The sequence below is a fragment of the Pongo abelii genome, chromosome 23 (genome assembly GCF_028885655.2).
Source record: "Pongo abelii isolate AG06213 chromosome 23, NHGRI_mPonAbe1-v2.0_pri, whole genome shotgun sequence".
Taxonomy (NCBI): domain Eukaryota; kingdom Metazoa; phylum Chordata; class Mammalia; order Primates; family Hominidae; genus Pongo; species Pongo abelii.
In genome coordinates, this window is record NC_085929.1 from 55,107,698 (window position 1) to 55,131,243 (window position 23,546).

Here is a 23,546-nt window from a genome sequence, read left to right on the forward strand (position 1 = left end):
CAGCCTCCTGCCTACAGGGCCTTCTAGAAGCTTCCCAGGAAGCTGGCATGTTCTCATTCCTCTCCCACATACTCCGGGTTGGACATAGGTGCTGTGGTGCTCCTACCGCCCCTGAAGGCCTGGCTTACTCCCTAAATGCTGTGGATGCAGGAAGCCATGGTGAGCTAGGCCAGAAAGTGACCACCTCATGTCTTAGAGGATCCCCTGCTTCCTGAGGCATCCCCTAAGCACGCATCCCCATCCCCTCTCCAGTGCTGTGCGTGTATGTTCTGGTGGCCGCTGTTGGGGTCACTTTCTGCCTTGTCTTGGGCTCTGAGCTTGGGGCATGGCTGATGGCCTCGGGGGACTGACTGTGGGCTCTCTGGACAGACGCTTTTGGTCACAGCACCTGCTGGGCAGTGAGCTGTATGGTGAGGCAGCCACAGGGAACCTCCCAGCTCTCAGTGGGCTGAAGCTCCACAAGATCACGTGGACGTGGAAACCCATCTATACAATGATGTCAACCCTGCAGGCAGAGGGGCCAGGGGAGTCGGGGACGCCTGACCAGCTGTGGGGGACAGAGGAGGGCCCACTTGTGGTAGGCGATGTCTTCTGACATCACCCACTCCACCTAGAGCTGGGCACAGAGGGGTCTGGCTCTACCCCTGCTGGGACTGCCTGGTTGTTTGGGGCGCTGTGTGGTCCTGGTTTGCAGGTGCACCGCAGGGAGAGTCGTGAAGGGCAGGCGGGGTGGTCCAGCCATCAGGGGCCCTGGTTTCCTGGGAGTTAACAAGGCGTAGGCTGTGCCACCTAAACGCACACGCAGGAATCTGTCGCCCACGGCATCTTCATGCTTGGTTCAGGATCTCTGAATGAATGAATGAATGAATATAGGAAAGAAAATACAGAGAAAGCAGTACCACTAAGACAGTAACAGGCTGCTGTGCTTGGATTTCATCTTTCAGAAAGAGGATTGGCGCCCCCTCACCTCCCAGCCACCAGGGGAGGAGCGGCTGGACTGGAGGCCCCCTCCTTATGGGGAGCGGTGGGGCGGGTCCCGCACAGGGACTGCAGGCCCGCCTGACTCCGGGTCTTGGCTTCCTCCAAGCTCCACTCCCCACGGTGCCAGCTCCACTCCCCACGGGCTCGGGGGTCCCCAGCAGTGGCCCATCCATGGACATCAGCCCTGCCAGGGACCGAGGCCCCGTTCCGCCCCGGCCTGCGGTGTTCCAGGCCGCGCCTCCCTCCTTCCTGTCTGGGCGGACCTTGCCCTGGGTGGAGGGAGGAAGCAGGGAGGAGAAGCCGGCGCTTGCGGTCCCACGGGGCCCGGCAGGGTTCTTCCGCAGCCTCGCTGCTGGTTTCTGGGCCAGCCCCTTGCCCCTGTTTCTGCACTCCTAGAACAGCTCTAGAAAAGACGGCATTTCCGCCTCAGCACAGCCAAGAAGCTTGAAAGACGAGACTGGAGTGTCCAGTGGCCAGGGGTCATCAGTCTGGGTTTAGGCCTGGGGACGGGGCTGAGGCCTGGGGGCGGGGCTTGAGGGCAGGGGCAGGGCTGGAGGCCTGGAGGCGGGGCTGAAGAGTGGGCTGAGGGTAGAAGTGGCCGCAAGCCTAGGGGCGGGGCTGCAAGCCTGGGGGCGGGGCTGAAGGGGCAGGGCTGGAGGCCTGGAGGCGGGGCTGAAGAGTGGGGTGGGGCCCACCTGGAGGCGGGGCTGAAGAGTGGGCTGAGGGTAGAAGTGGCTGCAAGCCTAGGGGCGGGGCTGCAAGCCTGGGGGCGGGGCTGAAGGGGCAGGGCTGGAGGCCTGGAGGCGGGGCTGAAGAGTGGGGTGGGGCCCACCTGGAGGCGGGGCTGAAGAGTGGGCTGAGGATAGAAGTGGCTGCAAGCCTAGGGGCGGGGCTGCAAGCCTGGGGGCGGGGCTGAGGGCAGGGGCAGGGCTGGAGGCCTGGAGGCGGGGCTGAAGGGTGGGGTGGGGCCCACCTGGAGGCGGGGCTGAAGAGTGGGCTGAGGGTAGAAGTGGCTGCAAGCCTAGGGGCGGGGCTGCAAGCCTGGGGGCGGGGCTGAAGGGGCGGGGCTGAAGGGACAGGGCTGGAGGCCTGGAGGCGGGGCTGAAGAGTGGGGTGGGGCCCACCTGGAGGCGGGCCTGAAGAGTGAGCTGAGGGTAGGAGGGGCTGCAAACCTAGGGGTGGGGCTGCAAGCCTGGGGCGGGGCTGAAGGGGCAGGGGCTGGAGGGCTGCTGTCCTCTTGCAAACGAAGTCTCCTGGATTCCAAAGATATCTTTGGTTCTAACAGTTTGATTAATAATAATAATAATATGTGGAATACCTGGGAAGAGCTCAGAATTGGTAGGTATATTTAGTAGGACTTTTCTCGTTGCTAGAGTGGAAAACTCAAACCCTCCTTTCGGCCTCTTTTTCTGGACTTCTGCAGTGACAGCTCCCCAATCCTTGTTCTCCTTAAAGCTGCACTTGTTCCAACTTCCCCCAGTTCAGGGTTTCTCAGGGCAGCACTAGGGTCATTTAGAGCTGGGCCGTGCTCTGTGGCAGGGGTCTGCCTGTACATGGCGGGGCTTTGCGAGCACCCCGGCCACCCCCACTTGATGCCAGGGGCCCCTCCTCCCAGTTGTGACGACCAAAGATGTCTCTGGACCTTGCCGCCTGACCCTGGGACAATCAGCCCACTGGGAGCCCTGCTCTAGCGCGTCTATGCCTTGTCTGTGGCCCCAGCAAGCACACTTGTGCCGGTATTTCCTGGTGTGGACTCAATACCAGCAGGGTGGCAATCTTACAGTTTCTGGGTTTCTCCACTTCTGCAGCTGGACGGGCCAGCGTGGGGGTCTGAGGAAGTTGAGCCCAAGTCCCCGTCCCGTGCGGGTCCCTTGCCTCCCGTGACTGTTTCCGTCTGCAGAGACAGCTCCTGCAGGCTCAGTGCAGCCCCTCCCAGACCGGCGGAGCTGCTGGAAAGGCTGTCTGCCGGGGGGGAGGTGTCTCTGCACGTTTCCACACACTTCTGTTTCCAGAGCTTGGAACCAGCGCAGGGTTCACGAGTTGCTTGCAATCTTTTCTCTGACTGAATTTCTCCGCATTTCACATGTAACCGTGCTGCCGATGGTGATGAAGCCATTTAGAGGCAATCAAACACTCCCGCACCGACGGCGGCGCCCATCAGCCTTTCCCCTCATCTTCCTGCTTGTTTCATTACGCCCGCCTTTCAAGGAGGTGGCTGAGTCCCCAAGTGTGATTTTGGAGATTTCTGTGGTGTCTACAGCCCGCATTTCCTAAGTGGATTTCTCCCCAGGAAGTTCTGCTCTGCTGGTGGGACCCTTGGTTGCCTAGAGTTTGCTTTATGTCCATCTCTGCGCCTCCCCCAGCCTAGCACCGACGTGCCCTTCTGTTCCAGCCGGCTCCCCTGACTCTGGTCCCTGGTTCCTGGTCCCTGGCTGAGCTCAGGCTCCGTAGGGCCCTCTGCAGGGAGGTGGCGCCGGGGTCAGCCGGCCTGTGCTGGTAGAGCACTCAGCTCCACTCTACACTGGATGCTGCCTCCAGGCAGGCTGTTCTCATCCTGTGGGCAGCCTCCTGCCTGGGGCGACCTCCGCCACCCCCAACCTTTGTTGCTGAGTCAGGACTTTCCTGTTTCCAGGGCCATCTTCCTCCCCTCTTTTTAGGGCAAGGCGGACCTTCCCTCCCGGGTTCCCTTGTTATGCATGTGGTGGGCTGGGGCGTGGAGTGTGCTTCTGTTATGTGGTGCAAATGTGCGTTCCGGTGTGTTAGACAGCACTCCCAACACACAGACACACCCGTGAATCTGCCTGCAGCTCCAGATCTGGTCAGCTGGAACCGCACCTCCCTTTGTATCCTCAGACTCCATGTGTCTTAAACCAAAGCCACCTTTTGTTTGCTTCAAATTCAGCAATTCTCGGAGACCCCTTTGCTTGGTAAGATGAGGGGAGGTTAAGGCTTTTCCTCTTTGGGCCTCAGTTTTCCAGCCTGAAATTGATGGTGCTCATTGTCTTCCAGACCCTCAATTTTAGGATGATAAAAACGGAGGTGACGCAGCAGGGTTGCACAGTTCTGTATCAGCGATCCCAGCCTCAGACTCCAAGGCCCCATAATGCAGATGGCAGGCTCGCCTGGGCCCTGACCCCACTCCCCTGTCCCTGACCAACAACAGCTTAAAGTGATGCTTGTTTGCTTTTGGCTTCAGCTTCATGGGCTAAGGGACTGATGGGATTTTGCTTGTAGTTCACACAATGAAGTTGAAACATTGCTCGACAAACACCTCTAGTGTGTTTTCAAACAGGGGACGGGTCACTTGGGCCACTGTGGCGCAAAGTGAACTTGCACAGACGGGTGACCAGGTGTCCCTGAGCACACAGTGCGTGCTGGCCTCCTTGGGGAGAGCAGCCCTGATGCTGCTGAGGAGGGAGGGGGTGTGGAAGGCGCCGGGCCCGCGGGCGGGCTGTGCTGTCCGCCTCTTCTCGGCTGAGCTGGAGAGTAAAAACCCTGTGAAACACGCATACTTAGCAGGCCTGACTCGCGCTTCCTGTGACGACTTGACTAATTGGGAAGTGAGTCACCAGTATCTAGCTCGTAGTAGCACTGGGGGACTGGCTGACATCGCGCTGTGTCCCAGAACCCAGCCTGCCATCGCCGCCTCGGGTTCCTGGATGCACAGACAGGGCTGGGGGACTCAGGAGGTGGGGATGGGCCTGGCCCTGCTCCGGTAGGGCTGGTGCTTGGTACCTGTGCTGTTTGCCGTGGAAGGAGCTAATGGGAGGAGCTGGGGCATGCTTGGGGTCCTGTCAGGGGCACATCTTTGAAGGTCAGCCTCAAGGTCATCTCCCGCTGACTCCCCAAGGCCCCTTCCATGGGCATGGCCACTGTGTCCCTGTCACCTCCAAACTGGCCAACCAGGCCTTCCCAGGGCTTCTGGCCCTGCCTTCCTTGTCACCCCCACCCTTCCCCCGCCACCAGACATTCTGAGCCACTGCCTTTCTCGGGCTGTGAGTGGCTTTGCCTCCACCCTGGTGAGCCCCTCCCTCCGCGCTGCCACAAGACTGGCTCGTGCTCCAAATCCTTGAGGAGCTGTGGCCTGAACGCATGGATTGATTGGAGTGAGGCCTTCTCTCCCGGGCACCGGGCACATTGGGTCAGCCCCCGAGGCCTTCGGTGTGCCCATGCCTGGCTCCCCAACCCCAGGCACCTTGGGTCAGCCCCCAAGGCCTTCAGTGTGCCCGGGCCTGACTCCCCAACCTGCTCTGAGCAAACCCAAGGCCCATTGGCCTTTTAGTTTTGGTGCATTTTCCCACCCTTGCGTCTGGGCATTCTGTCCTAGAGACAGGCTCCAGCACCTGGGTGGTGTGCTGCAAAGGCTGGTGGCATGAACTTGGTTGACTGCCTCTGCTTCCCTCCTGGATGCCTTCCTGGTCCTGGCTCATCTCTCCAGGGGAAGGGGCAGTCGGGGGTGCCCAGGGAGAGGTAGAGGAGGGATGAGGACACAGATGGGAAGGGCTTGGAAGGCTGAGGTCTGCTGACCCCCCAGGCCTCACGGGCCCCAGGGAATCTGATGGGATGCAGTAATGGGAACTGGCACTGAGACACAGCCCAGGAGTGTGCCAGCATCTCCTTTCCTGTCCCCTGGAGGTCCCAGGGGTGTGATGGAGTGAGGGCTGAGCCAGGCCAGTGAGTGTGGCCGCTCTTCTTAGCCCCTCTCTGTGCCCCGGAGGGTGCATCTGTCCCCACTACACCCAGACCCACAGCCCAGCACCTAGACTTACTGATGTCCCCAGAATGGTTTTCTGAAACAACAGGCAGAATGGAGGAGTTGCAGAGGTGGGGTGTGCGGTCACTTCAGGGCACCCCATCCATTTTGCCCCATGTCGCCTGCCTGGTCTTCAGGTTTTGAACTTAAAGCTGGAGGGGCCGGTGAATACTGTCTGTGTGGGTTCTCCCAATGTCATTGCTGCCAGCCTGTGGCCCACCTGCTGTCTCTACATGACGTTTTTCACTTGATGTTTTAGAAAAGTAGATACCAGTTTTATGACAATGAACATCTCAGAATTTACTTATTTCTTTTTAAAAATCCACTGGATAACAAGAAGACTGAGGAGTCTCCCTGTCCTGGTTGACCTGCAAACAAATCTGCTTGGAGTTTTGTTGAGGCCCATGGTCTGCGATTAACATACAATGGGATTGGACTGGGAGAGAACCTAGTTTGTTGTCATTTCAGTATCTCGTGTGTATTTGGTTTTATTACATGTTGAGGCACCTTGTTCTAAAGCATGCCTGGGGCCCGATGCCTTGGTGTTGCATTTCTAGGGGAGCTGAGCCTTCCGGGAGTGCTTTTGTCTTAGGCTTTTGCAGCAGTTACAGTGTTAATAGCTCCAAAACTTCTAATGTTTTGGACTCTGCTGCTCGGACTCGGGAGTGGCCTCTCTTTGGAATTTTTTTTTTTTTTTTTTTTTTTTTGAGATGGAGTCCAACTCTGTCTCCCAGCCTGGAGTGCAGTGGTGTGATCTCGGCTCACTGCAGCCTCCGCCTCCCAGGTTCCAGTGATTCTCCTGCCTCAGCCTCCTGAGTAGCTGAGACTACAGGCGCCCGCCACCACTCCTGGCTAATTTTTGTATTTTTAGAAGAGATGTGGTTTTGCCATGTTGGCCAGGCTGATTTCAAACTCCTGACCTCAGGTGATCCGCCCACCTCGGCCTCCCAAAATGCTGAGATTACAGGCGTGAGCCGCCACTGCGCCTGGCCAAGAGTGGCCTCTATTTCGAAAAGACACTTTCGCTGTGCTTTCAAATGGCTTCTCTTCTGTAGCATTCCATTCCCTGATAGCACATCCCAGAATGTAGCTAAATACCACCAATGGGTCATATAGGACTCATGTTCATTCGTTGGTGCTAATTTATGCTTCTTGGCTCCTGCCCTGCAGAGGCGGAAGGATGTGGGTCCCAGATCCACGAGGGACCTTCCCGTGCTCTTCCGTGCAGTCATCTGTGAGTCTTGTTGGCTCATTTTTGGGGTTCTGTGGCTGTGTCGGGAGGCAGCGGGTGACTCCTCTGTGCTGCCTGTGTGAGGAGGGCTGTCCCATTACCAGGGCTCTGCCACATCTATGAGCTGGAGAAGGCAGAGGCTTCCAGAGAGAAGAGTTCTTGCTGCCCCTGGGAAGGACCTCGGGAGCATGGGTGGGGTGTGTGCATTTGCTGAACACGTGACTTGTGAAAACTCTGTCTGGTGCTAGGTGCATGGGAAGCCACTGACTCGTGGGCCCCTGAGGGCAGATACCTTTGGCCTGGTGTCCCTCTTGCTTTACGCCAAGCACATTGTGGACAGCCCTTGCCAGAGCAGATATGGACTCATGAACTTGGGAAGGTTTCAGAACCCACAGCCTAGAGATGGGGGCTCCCCACACAGAGGAAACAGCAAAACCCATCACCAAAAGTGCCAGGGACAGTGGAAGCCGGTAGCCAAGGGCTTCCCAGTCTGTCTCGGCACTTTCTGCTGTTTCCAGCCATGGGCTGCCATCCAGGTACAAACGGAATCTTCAAAAAGACTATGCTTTAATCAGAATTAGTGTTTCATTGATGAAAATAGACATGCATTTGCTGAAGGTGGTCATTTTTTGATCTACTTTTGCTTCCATCATTTTGAGGTTCTCAGATGAAAAAGAAAGTGTTTTCGAACACGGGAGAAGCTCTAAAAGCCCCAAGTGCCATTGTCCCCATGGTGATGTTAGATGACACTCGCACCCCCATCAGCTCCTCAGATGTCAGATGGCTTTTGTCTGTTACACTCTGGGAAGGAGCCCATCCCCATGACGCACCAGCACCATGGGACCCCGAGTGTGTGGGGTGCCGAGCGAGCTCAGGATTGTCACCCAGGACCACACAGTCACGCTCAGGCGGGCTCCATAAGCCAGGCTGGGACCCTGCTCTCTGTATCATGCCTAACCCGGGTTCCACCCCAGAACTCAACACCCAGTTGCTCACTCTTCATTTTTGGTACCAGCGATGGAGTGGGCACTTCTGAGAGACAACAGAGTGAGATTTGGCTCCACCGAGCTTTGAGAGGTGCGGGCTGGACTGGAGGCCATCCAGGTGACACTCCCTTGGCTGGCAGAGTGGGCCAGGCCACCTTATCTTATGGCTCAGAGATAACTCAGGGTAGTGTCCTGGAGGTTTGTTCTCCCAGCACTTTATCTTAGGTGCCTGTGTTTCCATGAAATTGGGATAATTCTGTTTAGCAAACATCTATTCTTAATCCAGCCGTGCTTAGGGAGCCCTCCCCAAGGGGGCGCTGCCCTGCAGGAGAAAGACTTCCGGGGGCTGGGCAGAGGGGCAGCTGGTCTTGGAGAGGGAGTCCTCTGCTCTGGGTGGCTCACACCATCATTTGAAGGAGTCCAGTGACATTCTTTTCCTCCTGGGCAGTTGGGCTGGTGAAACCGTGTGTCTGGGCACCTTGCTGGGGGACGTTTCCCACATGCTGTCAGATTGGCTCAGCTTTATCATTTGAGGGGAAGGACACAGAGCTTCACAGACTCCTGGGGCTGTGCTGAGGCCTGGAGAGGGGGCTCCCTGTGTGGGGCTCACCTGCCCCACAGCCAGCTCTGGTAGGACATGCATAGAAGGCACAAGGCAGTGCTTGGCAGAAAGTGAGTCAAGGTTGTTCTGGGAGCTTATCAGAGCAAGTGGCTTTTCCTAGTGTCCTGGGATGGCTCCCTGAATCCCAGAGACCCCTGTGGGCGATCGTGTTAGGATCCTTGCCAGCAGCAGCTGCCAGGGCAGGGTGGGGCAGAGGGGCTGCATGGGACAGCCTTGGGGGGGCTCAGGGACCTGCCACACACCCCACCCTGCCCTGAGCCTCCTCTGACCTCTGGGGTATGGCTATCCCTGCTCAGGGCCACTGTGGATGGGCACTCCTCCCTGCCTGCTGGCCACACTGGAGCCCGGGACACTGTCTGGGTGAAGTGGGTCAGTGTCTCCAGGCATTCGGGCACCCATCTCTGAGAAGGGACCTGCTGAATGGCCTGTCTACCTGCCACTTGCTGCGGGGCCTCCTGGGAGATACTTTGGGGGCTTTCTCAGGTCAGAGGAGAAGCTTGCCTTAGTCCTGTCTGCTCTTCACATGAAACTCTCACGACTCCATCTCCGTGACAAGTCACAACTGCCATCTGTGGAGGGGTCACCCTGCATGGCCCCACGCTGGCTTAGCTGTTGGCCTTTGATATTGAACCGGGGGCGTTTGGAGTGCCTTGACACTCAGGGATCCATCATCTACACAAAAGTCCATGGCCACTGCTGGGTGCAGGTAGGTATCTGCACCCCAGAAGCAGGCTTCATGAGCCCCCTTTTACAGAAGAAGATACAGAGGGTCTCAGAGGACCACAGTGGCTCCCTCTTACCTGAGTGTGCCAGGCCTGGGATTTGAACATGTGGTCTCCTCTGCTTTGAATCTTGCCATTAAAAGGCCTACTGCCCCAAGGGGGGCTGTGGAGCTGCATGGCCAGTGGGGCACTGCCATCAGCCTACTGCTTTGTCCACCTGTGGACCCATGAGGAGCATCCACCAAGAAGGCATCCTGGGCCACACTTGCAGTCGGCATCTCTGTCTGCAGTGAGGGTCACCCGAAGCATGTCCTGTGCAGCTCTGTCCCCATCCTGGTGGGCCAGCATCCCTGAGACCACCCTCAGGCTTGAAGATTTCCTGGAAAACCTCACAGGGCTCAGAAAAGCTGTTACGCTCATAGTTATGGCTAGTTACTATGCAACGACACAGATTACAATCAGCAAAAGGAAAGGGCTCCTGTGGACAAGTCCATAAACCAGCCGGGGCATAAACTGGTCAGGCTGGCACGGCGTGGTCCAAGACCTCAGACCTACAGAGACACTCTAATGGGACAGGACATTCCGGGGGCTCAGAGCTAACTCCCAGGAGCCAGCCCAGGGCCAGTCCTGAAGATAGCCCTATCTTAGGAGCATGCAGGTTTGTGCACCCCAGGCCAGCTGAGATCGCCCTTCCTTGCACACCCCACGGGGCTGTCCCTATCTCACTCCCTGTCTCCAGGGTGCAGTGTGTGGCCCTGGGCTGCTGCCCTCACCTGGCCCCTCCTCCTGCAGTCCTGTGCTTGCTCACCCCTGGTCTCCATGACCTTTCATGTCTTGACCTTGCATGGAGGGAAGGCGTATGGCTACTCTTTCAGCACGATCCGTGCAGCCTCAGAGAAGAAAACCTTTTCCCAGCCAGGAATGTGGGGTCCAGAACGCTTCCTGCAGCCTTGTGCTTCATGGGGGAACATGGGCACCTCCAGAATCCTTTCTGAAGGGCCCGGCTTCGAGGAGGAGCTTTGTGTGTGTTTCTTTTGGGGTCCTAATGTTCTGCTAGACCAGTGTGACAAAAACGCGGTATGCCCAGGGTGTAGGGCTCTTCCCAACAGTGGATCGTCTATCTGAGACCACAGGGGTGACAGGCGGGGCCTTTGGAGCATAGGAGCTGGCTTTGTGGGTCTGTGCCACCGTTCCCTAGCTATGGCCTCAAGCAGGGCCCCCTGCCAGCCTGTCCTCACCTGTGCAACCAGGATGGCCAAGGCTGCCCTGCCGGGTGCCGATGAGAATGAAGAGGGACCCCAGGGCCTGGGACGCCACTGTGCTCAGGGCATACAGCATATGGACCACAGCCTTTCCTTAGCAGTGACCTACTCCGGTCGTGGCAGGCGGGGGTCCCCACCCACCATGATGGTGCAGGAGGCCTCCTGCCACACAGACCTAGGGTGACACCAAATTCATCAACATCCCTGGCACACAGGCAGGGCTGGGAGGGCTGGACACGTCAGTGTGGGACACGCTGCTGGGTTTCATTCCACAGGTGATTTGGAGCCTGCAGAAGGCATCCCCTCCAGCCCACAGCAGAGGGGGGACTGGGCACCGAGTGGCGTGGGGAGAACCCTGTGGCTGCACCTTACAGAGCAAGGAGATAGCCGCCAAGAGCCAGCTGTGCAGTTGGAGAAGGAGATGGTCGCCAAGGGCCAGGTGTGCAGTTGGAGAAGGAGACAGTCGTCAAGGGCCAGGTGTGCAGTTGGAGGAGAAGGAGACGGTTGTCAAGGGCCAGGTGTGCAGTTGGAGGAGTGTCCGGCCGGTCAGGCTGGGGCCAAGTCACTGAGGCAGGGGTAGGGCTTGTTGGGAGGGTGTGAGTTGAAGCCCTGGTCCCTCCAGAGAGGCTCCTGTGAACCCCCAACCCAGAGCCCTGGGGGGCTGAGAAGTCCTTGGAAAATCACCAGACATGGCGGCATCTGCCTGGGACTTGATTTCTCTGAAGGAGCAGCCCTGAGGAACCTTCTGGAATGTGCTCAGTGGTTTGCCAGCCCCTTTTGCCCAGCACGCCTCCCCAGAGTTGCTTCCGTGGCATCTGGGGTTGTCTTTGGCCCCAGAAAAGGGCCCATTTCCCCACGCGGCCTCATTCAGAGCCAGGATGTGCGCTTGGCCTGCGGAAGACGGTGGACTTTGTCCTAAGGTAGAAGAGGGAGAGTGGCTGGAAACACTCTAGGTGGCCGACCGGGACTGCCCCTCGGGGTCAGTGTGAGGGTGGCCATGTGAGAGGAGCCCCTGCCTGGGAGCCGTTGGGATGGACAGCACCCCCTCCCCAAGGCCAGCGCTAGGTGTTTGAGGAGCAACGTGGGCCGGGACGCTGGGGGTTCCCTTTTGGGCATCCCCAGCACGAGGCCCATCTGCAGCCCTGGCCTGGCCCACACCAGCTGCTGGGCCTCAGTGTCCTCACCTGTGCAGTGGGGAGAACCATCGCCCAGCCCCTAGAGCTGCCCGCTTGCAGGGAAGTGTTGTTGGGCAGTGGGGAGAACTGTCACCTGGCACCTAGAGTGGCCCTGTGTGTAGGGAGGGGTTGTTAGGCAGTGGGGAGAACTGTCACTCAGCCCCTAGAGCTGCCCACTTGCAGGGAGGGGTTGTTGGGCAGTGGGGAGAACTGTCACTCAGCCCCTAGAGCCGCCCACGTGCAGAGAGGGGTTGTTGGGTGCTGGTGCAACCCTGAGGCAGAGCCAGTGCGTGGACAGCCCTGATGCGTGGGCCACTGTTTCTCTCTCAAGGAAGTGACTGTCTGTGGGGTGGCCGCACTGTTCAGCTCGAGGCTGCACCTCACAGAAGCCACGGGCAGCCGGCAGCTTTATCCTGGCTTTGCAGGAGACAGGCTGGGAGAGGTAGGTGCTGACCCAGGGTAGGCTAGAGAGTAGGTGGGGGTGCAGCCAGTCCCCTCCAGGGCTGCCCCCCCCAGAGCTGGCCAATGTGGCTACCCCAGGTCACAGCTCCCAGCTGTGCCTGAACAGTGTTGGGAGTTTGGGAGTAAGAAAAGGAACAGGGCATGCCCAGGTGAGGGAGTTTCCCTCCACAATGAATGGCGCTGTATGAGGTGGAGGAGAGAAGGCGGTGGGTGCCCTGAGGCCGCCTCAGCCACCTGGTGTCCCAGAGCCATATGTGGGGCCCTGGAGACAGCCTGAAAGGGGACACCTGGGCGCCTGTCGCGTCCTCGTGGGTCCCAGGACTCAACCCAAGCGTTCCCTGGAACAACCTAACTGCACTTGCTCCACAGCTGATATTTTTCTCTTTCTGTTTTTAGTTGGTGTATAATAATGGTACATATTTATAGGTGCAGTGTGATATTTCAACACATATATACAAACAATGTGTGGTGATCAAATCAGAGTACTCAGCATACCCATCGCCTCAACATTGATCATTTCTCTGTGTTGGGAATGCTCAAAATCCTCTCTTCCAGGTTTCTTAACATCTGCAGTAAATTACTCTTAGCTGTGGTCGCCCTACTGTGCATAGAGTACCACAGCTTATTTCTCCTGTTTAGCTGTAACTTGGTGTCCACTAGCCAATCTCTCCCTAGCCTCCTCCCCTCCACAGCCTCTAATAACCATAATTCTCCTCTCTACTTCTATGAGCTCAGTATTTTTTAGCTCTTACGTATGAATGAGAACAAGAGGTATTTATCTTTCTGTGCCTAACTTGTTTCACTTAACACAATGCCCTCCAGAGTCATGCCTGCAGCTGCGAATGACAGGACCTCATCCTTCTTTGCAGCTGAATGCTATTCCAGGGTGTGTGTGGCACCTTTTCTCTATCCAGGCGCCTGCTGATGGACACTTAGGCTGATTCTGCGTTGTGCCTCTTGTGAGTGGTCCTGCAGGAAACATGAGGCTGAGGCTCTCCTTTTCACGTGCTGCTTTCCTTTCCTTTGGATAAATACCCAGTAGTGGGACTGCTAGATGAGGGGGTAGGTGCTATTTTTAGTTTTTTTGAGACATCTCCGTACTGTTGTCCACAATGGCTGTACTGATTTACATTCCCACCGACAGTGTATACGGCTTCCCTTTTCTCTGAATCCTTGCCAGCATTTGTTTGTGTGTTTGCCTTTTGTCTTATTGATAATCATTATTCTAACTGGGTGAGTTGGTATCTCATTGTGGTTTTGATTTGCATTTCTCTGGTGATTAGTGATGTGGAGCCTTTTAACATCCATTTGGGGAAAGGACACCCTCTTCAACAAGTGATGCCAGAAAACTGGATGTCCACATGCAAAAGAATGAAACTAGAGGCCCGGCGCGGTGGCTCACGCCTGTAATCCCAGCACTTTGGGAGGCCGAGGCAGACGGATCACGAGGTCAGGAGATCGAGACCATCCTGGCTAACACGGTGAAACCCTGTCTCTACTAAAAGTACAAAAAATTAGCCGGGCGTGGTGGCAGGCGCCTGCAGTTCCAGCTACTCGGGAAGCTGAGGCAGGAGAATGGCATGAACCCGGGAGGCAGAGCTTGCAGTGAGCCAAGATCGCACCACTGCACTCCAGCCTGGGTGACAAAGCGAGAATCTGTCTCAAAAAAAAAAAAAAAAAAGAAAAAGAAAAAAGAAAAAAAGAAAGACTGAAACTAAAGCCCTGTCTCTCACATTATAAAGAAACCACTCAGAATGGATTAAAGACATAAATGGAATACCCGAAACTATGAAACTGCTAGAAGAAAACGCACCTGAAACGCTTCGGGTCATTGGTCTGTACAAAGGTTTTATGGGGAAGACTCTTCAAAAGCACAGTCAACAAAAGCAATAACAGACAATTGGGATTACACCAAACTCAAAAGCTTCTGCACAGCAAAGGGAACAGTCAGCAAGGTGAAGAAGACACCTGTGGAATGGGCGAGAATATTTGCGGGTTCTTCCTCCAAGGGACTAATATCCAGAATATATTCATACAAGGAACTCAACAGCAAAAAAACCCCAAATAATCTCATTAAAAGTAGACAAAAGATATGAATAGATATTTCTCAAAAGAAGACATCCAGTTGTTCACCATGGCTCTTTTGTTGAAGTTCAGTGTTCATTGTTTGGGAAAACAGACTGGCTATTAGTGATTATAGCTGCGAGAAGGAAATGTGAGTGCTAACCTTCATTCTGTAATAATAAACTTCAGATGTGAGAGAAAAGAACAGGATGGATGTCCACTGAACTGCTTGTAGGGCAATGCTGTATTCTGGGGTGGGGTAACCTGGCTGTGTCGTTGAGCAGAGAGCAGTCCCTGAGAAATTTGGTTTGAAGGCCTCCTCCTCCAGGATGCTCCCCTCGCTTCCCTCCCCCATGCTCCCTGTGCTCTGAGCTCCCTGGCTTCAGGAGCAACATCAAGGAAGAGGTGGATGTGGATGTGTGTGGACTCTGAGGCCTGCGTTCCTGCTGTCTCCTGACCTTGCCTATGCAGACAGCCGTGCGCATTGCAGGTATTTGATGACTTCCTTCTGACACCCAAAAGCACTTGAGGACTTAAAGAAATGGGTTGTAGTTGTTTGTAAAAGTCCATCTTTGGAGGATTTCTCACCCCTTCCTTGACATGAGGGACGGAGGGGCTGGGCGCCCCATGTGCCCGGCCCACGTGGATATTGCTATCATCTTTTATGGGGACATGCTCGCCTGGTGACTCCAAGCAGTTTTAGGGTCAACCAGGACATTGCATGACCCAGAGCTGGTCTCTGCTGGGAAGTGGGAAGACTTAGGAAGCAGGGACAGCCCTGGAGGAGGCTGCTGGGGGTCCCAGACCCCAGTGACTCCCCTGTCGCTTCTGCTTCATATGTGGACAGGAGAGAGAAGCCCAGGCCCTGGTCACTGCCTGCCAACAGAGAAACTGACCAGCCTGGACTCCCACAGGAAAAGCCACCTTCTCGGGCTGGCCTCTTTTGTCTCCTGCTCCTTGGCAAACTGGGTCAGGTGGCTGACGCTTCTCAGAGCTTCCTCCTCCTCCTCCTCCTCGCTGTCTCCTGGGGCTGTGCGTCTGCAGGGAGAGGCGTGATGTGGCTCCCAGGGGGAGGGGAGGCTGCTTATAAGGACAGGAGCACATTCCTGTTGTTGGAAAATGTCCTTCAGTCAGTGCCACACTGCAGGTCTGCAGAAAGCCATTTCTCAATTTCCATCGCACAAGAGGCCCTCGCCCAGGTCAAGACAAAACTCTGTGTTTTCTCCAACAGACAGAGGCGTCTGCTGTGCAAAGCCCCATTCGTTCTGCAAGGCCCAACCCCTGAGCTCCTAGAAAGGCCTTCTCCATTCTCACAGTTGTCACCCGGCCCGGCATGCACAGGCCCTGACGCAGGCCCATCTCTCCAGGTATCGGAAATGAAGCATCACCTGTGGAACCTTACGAGACGGTGCTGACAGTTTCTTCCCGCACTGGGAGAGCCACAGGGCAACTGCCCGCTTGTGCCTGGTGCGTCCCCCAAAGCCGAGGCTGATGTCTGGTCTTGAGCAGTCAGGTGGGCTCCCGGAAATGGCTACAGATGCAGAACGGGGCTTGCTGTGGGGAACGGTGCACTCACTCACTCCTCGCCATTGCTAGGCTGAGGCTGGTGGCCAAGGTTGGAGTCCCAGGGCACAGAGCTGCAGGGAGGGCCACCAGAAGCTGATGGCCACAGTTCAGGCGGGGATTTGAGGAAAGTGGCAAGGGGCCCTTGCCACCCGATTCTGTGTGTGCCTGGCCTGGTAGACCAGGCTGCAAGGTGACTGAGCCCCTGTGGTGGACCAGGCTGCAAGGGGACTGAGCCCCTGTGGTGGACCAGGCTGCAAGGGGACTGAGCCCCTGTGGTGGACCAGGCTGCAAGGGGACTGAGCCCCTGTGGTGGACCAGGCTGCAAGGGGACTGAGCCCCTGTGGTGGACCAGGCTGCAAGGGGACTGAGCCCCTGTGGTGGACCAGGTGCCCTGCTGACAGTGGGGCCGGCCCCTTCCCTGCCTCTCACTGCACAGCCACAGTGCAGAAAGGAAAGGATCATCTTCTGCTCCTCTCAAGGAGAGGTGGAATTTTAAAGAGAATAACTGGCCGGGAGCTGTGGCTCACACCTATAATCCCAGCACTTTGGGAGGCCACAGTGGGCGGATCACTTGAGGTCAGGAGTTCGAGACCAGCCTGGCCAACATGGTGAAACCCTGTATCTACTAAAAATACAAAAAATTAGCTGGATGCAGTGGTGGGCACCTGTCATCCCAGCTACTCGGGAGGCTGAGGCAAGAGAATGGCTTGAACCTGGGAGATGGAGGTTGCAGTGAGCTGAGATCACACCACTGGCTGAGATCACACCACTACACTCCAGACTGGGTGATAGAGCGAGACTTTGTCTCAAAAGAGAGAGACGGCCGGGCGCAGTGGCTCACGCCTGTAATCCTAGCACTTTGGGAGGCCAAGGCGGATGGATCACGAGGTCAGGAGATCGAGACCATCCTGGCTAACAGAGTGAAGCCACGTCTCTACTGAAAATACAAAAAAATTTAGCCGGGGGTGGTGGCGGGCACCTTTAGTCCCAGCTACTTGGGAGGCTGAGGCAGGAGAGTGGCATGAACCCGGGAGGAGGAGCTTGCAGTGAGCCAAAATTGTGCCACTGCACTCCAGCCTGGGCGACAGAGCGAGACTATCTCAAAAAAAAAAAAAAAAAGAGAGAGAGAGAGAGAGAGACTAACAAGAGGAAAGTAACAACATTTGAAATAAGGATGGTACCAAACCTAGACTGGTTTGTGGTGGGGGAGTGTGCTGTACACGTGTGATCACTCTGACACAGCCACTCTCGGGTGTGTTTCTTCCCAGGCACAAGCCTGTTTATGTGCAGAGGGTTTCCTGGAGGAAGGAAAGGGTTTGGGACCCTCTGTAACCTTAAAGTTGTCAACCCACCCTACACCGTCTACAGGAAGTCCTCACTCAGCATCGGTGATAAGAGCTGGAAACTGCAACTTTCAGGAAAATGACAAACAGCAGGTCCTGGAGTAACATTGCTTCCTTCAACTGTGTTTTCTTGTAACATCGAAGCGTTTTGTTACAGGCCGTTTTGCTTCAAGCCTCAGTTTCCAAGACCCTCAGGTCCACATGAAGGGAGGGCTCACCGCATGTTCAGAGTTGAGTGCAGCTCCTTCCCGTCACTCAGAGGCCTTCTGTCACAGGTGGCTCTAAGAGCCCCCCCATAGAAGGACAGACTGGCGATTCCCGGGTGCCACCCCATGCCGGCTTCTAACTGCAGCGTGACCAGACCCATTTCAAGCTCCAGGACCCGGAGGCTTCCCAAGGCTGAAGTCAGCCCAGTGCTCTGAGCGGGACATGGCTAAGAGAAGCTGAGCGCCTGGGCAGGCCTGTGCGGCCCCGGAGCCCGCATCTGCCCTGTGGCTCTGACAGGGCCCTGGCCTTGGGCAGTCTGCAGGAGGAGGAGGTGCCATGCCTTGCTCTGCTCCAAGGGGGGAGTCCCAGTGTGGGCCACTTTGGTTTCCTCGGTGACTCACAGAGACCACCTCATCTGTCTGTCCACTCCCACAGTGCTGGTCCCCAGGGCTGAAGTCCGCAGCCCTGTCTGGGCGCTGTGGGGGCCAAGAAGAGGGCTTGGCCTGGTGTCCTCAGCTTGGATGAGGGCTCTCAGCTACCCAGCAGGGCAGGAGGAAAGGGGGATGATCCAGTCCTCAGAAGACCCTTCCTCCTGCCTTCCCCTTTCCTGTCACTTCCCTCTGAGATCTCAGCCTCTGCAGGTCTCTTGGGGGTGCAGACTCTCCATCTTGGGGCCAAGCACTTCGAGGCTGTGAGAAAGAAGCTCAGTGCCTGGATGGAGGTCAAGGCTAGTGTCAGGGCCCTTGGCTGCACCCCAGGCCCGGCCGCGGAGTTGCCGCTGCATATGTGAGCAGGCTCGGGATGAAATGAATGCATGCTTCTCAGAAATTCCAAATTAGAAAATTTCCATCTCAATTAATGTAAAATAAGTTTTGGGAGGCGGGGGGAGGTGATGGTAGCACTGGAAAATTAAATGACACCTTCTTGGCATCTCACGTTGGTGAGAAGGCCTACCGATTATTTTTATATTACAATCCCCAGGCATTGTCAAATTGATTAATAAATTCATTGAAAACCTGTTCCTTCTTCATAAATTTAATTTTGGTAGCCAGGGAATAACTTTGCCATGACTTTTGAGTCTCAGCTCTCTCTGTCTGACAGCCAACATGGGGTTAATTGAGGTGGCCGCGGCTCCTGGCCCTCCAGAACTTTGGCCACATCTCTGAGGACATGGTCTTTAGTGTCCTGAGGAAACCGAGAACCGCCCTGCAGACCCTGCCCAGGGAGCTTATAAGCCGGGCAGCATGGAGAGCCTGGGAGTCAGTCCCCAACTCATGCCAGCCAGGTGACTTGTCCCAGTGGAGACCCACCGTCCTAGACTACAAGGAACTCTGAAAATTGAGCACAAAACATAGCTCTGAGCTTCCTGGCAGAGAAGGCAAAAAGGGAAAATCCACTGGTCATGTGACCTTCCTGTTCCACTCATGTCTGGCAGCATCTGGGAATGTTGACGTGGTACTAATGGGGCTGTCGCTCTGGGCTGACACCAGGGTGGCGTTTCCACAAATCATCTCTGATCTCCAAACCATACAGGGTAAGCACTGCCATCTCCATTTTGGGGGTGAAAACACAGAGGTCCAAAGTTGGACACGGCACAGGCCTCCCAGCCAGCAAGTGGCTGAACCTCATTTAGGAATCGTTCCATGGAAAGGAGCAGAGACTCAGATAAGCAGGTGCAGAGCTGACAAATGCTGGAGCTCAGGGCTTGGGCAGGCAGCGTCCCCTCAACAGTGGGTGAAGAACCTCAGTTAGGAATTATTCCCTGGAAAGGAGCAGAGACTCAGATAAGCAGGTGCAGAGCTGGTGAATGCTAGAACCCAGGGCTTGGGGAGGCAGCGTCCCCTCAACAGTGGGTGAAGAACCTCAGTTAGGAATTATTCCCTGGAAAGGAGAAGAGACTCAGATAAGCGGGTGCAAAGCTGGTGAATGCTGGAACCCAGGGCTTGGGCAGGCCGCGTCCTCTCAGCAGTGGGCTTCTGCATGCAGGCGGATCACCTGATCGCAGCTGTCTGTCTGCTGTCCTGCCTGACCCCTGACCCCCGCAGGGGACCTTTCTCCTGGGTCACCTTCACTCCACCCCTCTCCTTCAGTGCCTTGACATCAGACCACAGGGACCTCAACTCCTCCATCCGCCCTGGCCTCTTCCCTTCCTCCAGTTCCTCTCCTGCCTTCCCACCTGCTCATCTGCTCTCCTTTGATCCTCCTTTCCTCAGGGACCTCTCTTTTCATGGTGACCCCTGACCTTCTCGTTGCCCAATTCCAAGGGCACCCCTGAGGCCTCGTTGCACCCGGCCCTGCGGCATCCAATGCCCAGTGCAAGCGGGAGGCCCCTGGCTCCGGGCGGGATGGGGAGTGTGGAGGGCCCCGCCCCAGAGGAAGGGACAGTGCAGGGACTTGGGGACAGTGGGCAAGGCCACTGAAGCCACACCTCAGAACAGGAACTGGCATTGGCCAGGGGATGGGGGTCTCTGTGGGCTCCTCCTCTCCAAGCCCACTGCTGGCTCCCCCAGGTGTCTCCATCAGTCTCGGTGGGCAGGTGTCCTTCCTCCAGGTGGGCTGAACTCAGAGATCCCCACCCTACCCAGGGAAAGGCAACCCAGGCAGCCACGCTCCCTGCCCCAGCCTCACTCCCTGTGCCCTGGGCAGCCACCCTGCCTCCCCAGCCTCACTCCCTGTGCACCGCCTTCACTGCCGCTCAGCACCCGCCGGCCTTGACCTCACCCAATGGCAGGTTGAGGAGAAACAGACTTGGTGAAATAAGGCCTCAGCACAGCTTTCTGATTGGCCCGGCAACGCACTTGCCATTAACTTTATGGCGCGCTACCCAAGGACTAATTAAACCAGATGGCGGCGAAACCCGCGTGGAGGCGCCGAGACATTTTTACATTTAAGTTGATCAAAATTAGGTGGAACGGCATATGCTCGTGGAGATTAGGAATTTTTTAACTACATATTAACGGCTTTTCTTAATACTCTTCCTGGTGATCTCAGCACAATCCACCCCCTTTGTGCCATTTAATTCCTGCGATTCCCATTCTCGTGTCGCTGAGACCTCGGGGCCGCGTGGTTTTGGTGTAATTTAAGTGAGTGGAATATTCAGTGCAGACATCATCACCATCGTCTGTGACATTCGCTGCTGAACGAAATGGGGGCCCTCCCCCAACTCTCGGCAGGAGCTGGCGGGCCTTTTCTCTGTTGGAGCCTGGGAGCGCCTTGGAGAAGGCCATACCCACGGCAAGGTGAGTGCAGCTCTGAACGTTGCAGGGTGAAGCCAGTCTGCACAGGACATCTCTACTGGCCTCTGCTTCATGTCCCATTGTGTCTGGGCTCGGGGCATGTGGCTCAGGACAGGGGTGGCCCTTCATGAAATCCCCTAAATTTAGATGGAGGAGAAGCCACCGCCACAAAGGCAAGTGCCTTCCAGGAGGTTGGTGGCCGCAGCCCCCAGCCAGGTCAGCGCTGACCACCTCCGGGGCACTGCATGTGGCCTCACAGTTGTGCCAGGCAGTGCATGGTGGGGAGGGGCTGTGGGGATGTGCACCACCCCATCCAGGTCCTGCTCTCAGAGGGGTCTGGCTGCCCTTACAGGCTTTCAAACATCTTATGTATTTATTTTTCACTCAGTTAAAATTCACATAACAAAATTAACCCTGTTGAAGATTGCATTCCGCTGGCATCTAGTGCAGCCACCATGCTGTACAACCCCACTGTAGCCGAGTTCTCATTTCTGTCACCCCACAAAAAGCCCCGTGCCTATGAAGCAATCCCTCCCTCTGCAGCAATTCTCCCAGCCCCGGAAGCTCCTGCTCTCCCAGACCTTCAGAAGCAAAGGTTGCAGAGGCCTTTCCAGACTGGGCACTCGGACGTCCACCTGAGGTCTTCTCTCTCCTGCCCCCAGCAGGGAAGCCAAAGCAACTGCTACAGGGCCCAGCTGGCACAGACTCCAGACCCAGCCAGCGCCCGCAGGTGCTCAGCATGCCCCATCCTCCCCAGGTCCCAGGTCCCGGGTCCCTGACTTCAGAGGGTCCTGGCCACCGGGGCGGCTGGCAGATGCAAGATGGGAAGAAGCCCTGACCCCCACCACCTCCTCCTGGGACACGCCCATGCCCTGCCTCTGCCATCCTTCCTCAGCTGCCTGAGGGCTGGCTGGTGTGAGGCCAGGCTCCTAGAGGGTATGCCAGGAGCAAACTGTGACCTGGCCCCGGGCCCTGGAGCCCATGCTACTCTCCACCGGGGACTCTGGGCTGCTCTGCCCGCACACAGGCATCTGGGTTCTGATGGCCCGCTGGGCCCTGGGCCACCAGAGGCCTTGAATTGTGTCCTGGTGGGAGTCAGCCCCTTGCGTGGGGCACGCACAGACCCAGGTCTAGGCTGGGGCACCGGGATCCTCACGTCCAGCAGCCACGGTGAGGCCGGCCCGCCTGCTTCCCGGGGCCACCTCTGCCGCGCCGTCTCCTCCCTGTCCCCTGCCCCCTCTGTTGGTTGCTCCTCCCCCGCCCTCTCTGGGCAGGCACGGCCGGGTGGGGGTGAGGTTCTGGCAAAGCCCCCTCTGTTTTCCAGCCCAGTGGCGCTCACATGTGACGGTGCGGGGGCAGCCTCGTGAAAAGCCCCTTTGTGTCTCCTCCCTAATTAAGAAATAGCAGCAGGCTCCAGGGGCCCGGGCCCCGCGTCCTCTCTGAGTGCTGGCCGTGGTCACAGGCGGCTGGATGGGCAGGCCCAGCAGTGGACTTCAAGGAAGAAACCCCCAGACCCACCAGGCAGCCCTGCTGCTTTCCGGGGGCTCCTTTCACATTGTCAGGCCACCCGGTAGGTTTAGGAGGCCTTCTCCACCCTCGGGTCCCGGGAGCTGAGACGGTACCCGCAGGAGCCCGCATGGGATCTGGGTGCCTGGACCTGGGGTTTCAGACCTGATTCTCCCTCCTGTACTGTGGGGCCTCCCTGAGGCTCAGCCCTCCCCTCTGTGAAATGGGGAGAATAAGGCCCCATGCCCCCCAGAATCCACATTCAGAGAGCTAGAAGTCCTTCCACGCCTGGACAAAGAGGTGCCCGTCCTCCCCAAACCAAGGCAGGGGGACGTCTGAGAGGATGTCCTGAGTCCACCTACCCCTGCCCCACCTGGGATGTCCGTCCATGTCTCCTCCACATAGCTGCCCATGCCCTCAGGAAAACGAGGGCTCTTTTCTCTTTTCCAGAACCCCAGATTCTGAGGCAAAGGCTCAGAAAGAACCCCCACTTCTCACTGCGTTACTGTCACTGAGTGGGTCTTACCCTCCAGTCTGAGAGGTCGACTCTCAGAGCAGGGGTGCTCAGCAGAGGAGGCTGACTGAGGGGAGCCCCGAGAGACCCCTGACGAGAACAGGGAGCCTGCAGAGGAAACGGGTCCCCTAAGGTCACGGTCACGCCCAGCGAGGCTCCAGCCCCGCTTTCCGGAGTGCTATGCCCAGGGTCACCCTGGGACAGGCAAATGGTGTCACCTCTTTTCCTGAAGACACTTTACACCCATGTGGAAAAGGAGAACGGTACTTTTCACTCACCTGGAGGAGGGACAGAGACAAGAGCCGCCCCTTCCCCCTTTCTTCCTGGGGTGACCAGGCGGCCGGCGGTCCCCCAGCTCACCTGTCCGTCAAGAGCTGTCGGACACCCTGGAGGGAGGGCTCAAGTCTGCAGTGCAGCAGGGAGGATGCCTGGGGTCTCCTCCACCCACCAGCCTTGACCTAGCACAATCAACAGCCTTCAGTGGCTGACCCCAGGCCGAGAGCTATAGGGTAGTTTAAATTTGAAAATTAACATGGAATCAAAAGAGACAGAGTAATTTTTCATTCTTCTTGAAAGGTTATTTGCTTTCTCAACTGATGCTTAGTGTACTGATACATGATGTCAAAAGGTAAATGATTTTAAACCAGATTCAATTTAAATTTCATTACATATTTGTAGGAGATAGAGGCTCCAAGAATCCCGTGTCTTCCCTTTGAGGACCTTTCACTTTTAATAACTCTGGTGCCTAATGCCCTAATCTGTTTATTGCACAATTGTGTAGTCGCAGGGGCCACGCTTCTCAGACTCAGAATCAGAGCGTCCGTGAAACAGGCTGTGGTCTCCAGGGCGGCCCCTCAGGCATCTCGCTGCCACCGACCCTGGGTCTTCTCTGCCATCCCGGGCAGCACACATGTCC

At 56.8% G+C, this 23,546-nt stretch overlaps 1 protein-coding gene across 5 annotated transcripts in view; it reads left to right on the top strand.

The window, feature by feature from the left end:
- The window catches only part of TAFA5 (TAFA chemokine like family member 5), a 367,025-nt gene that overhangs the window by 6,421 nt on the left and 337,058 nt on the right, over positions 1–23,546 (top strand). The window lies entirely within an intron of this gene.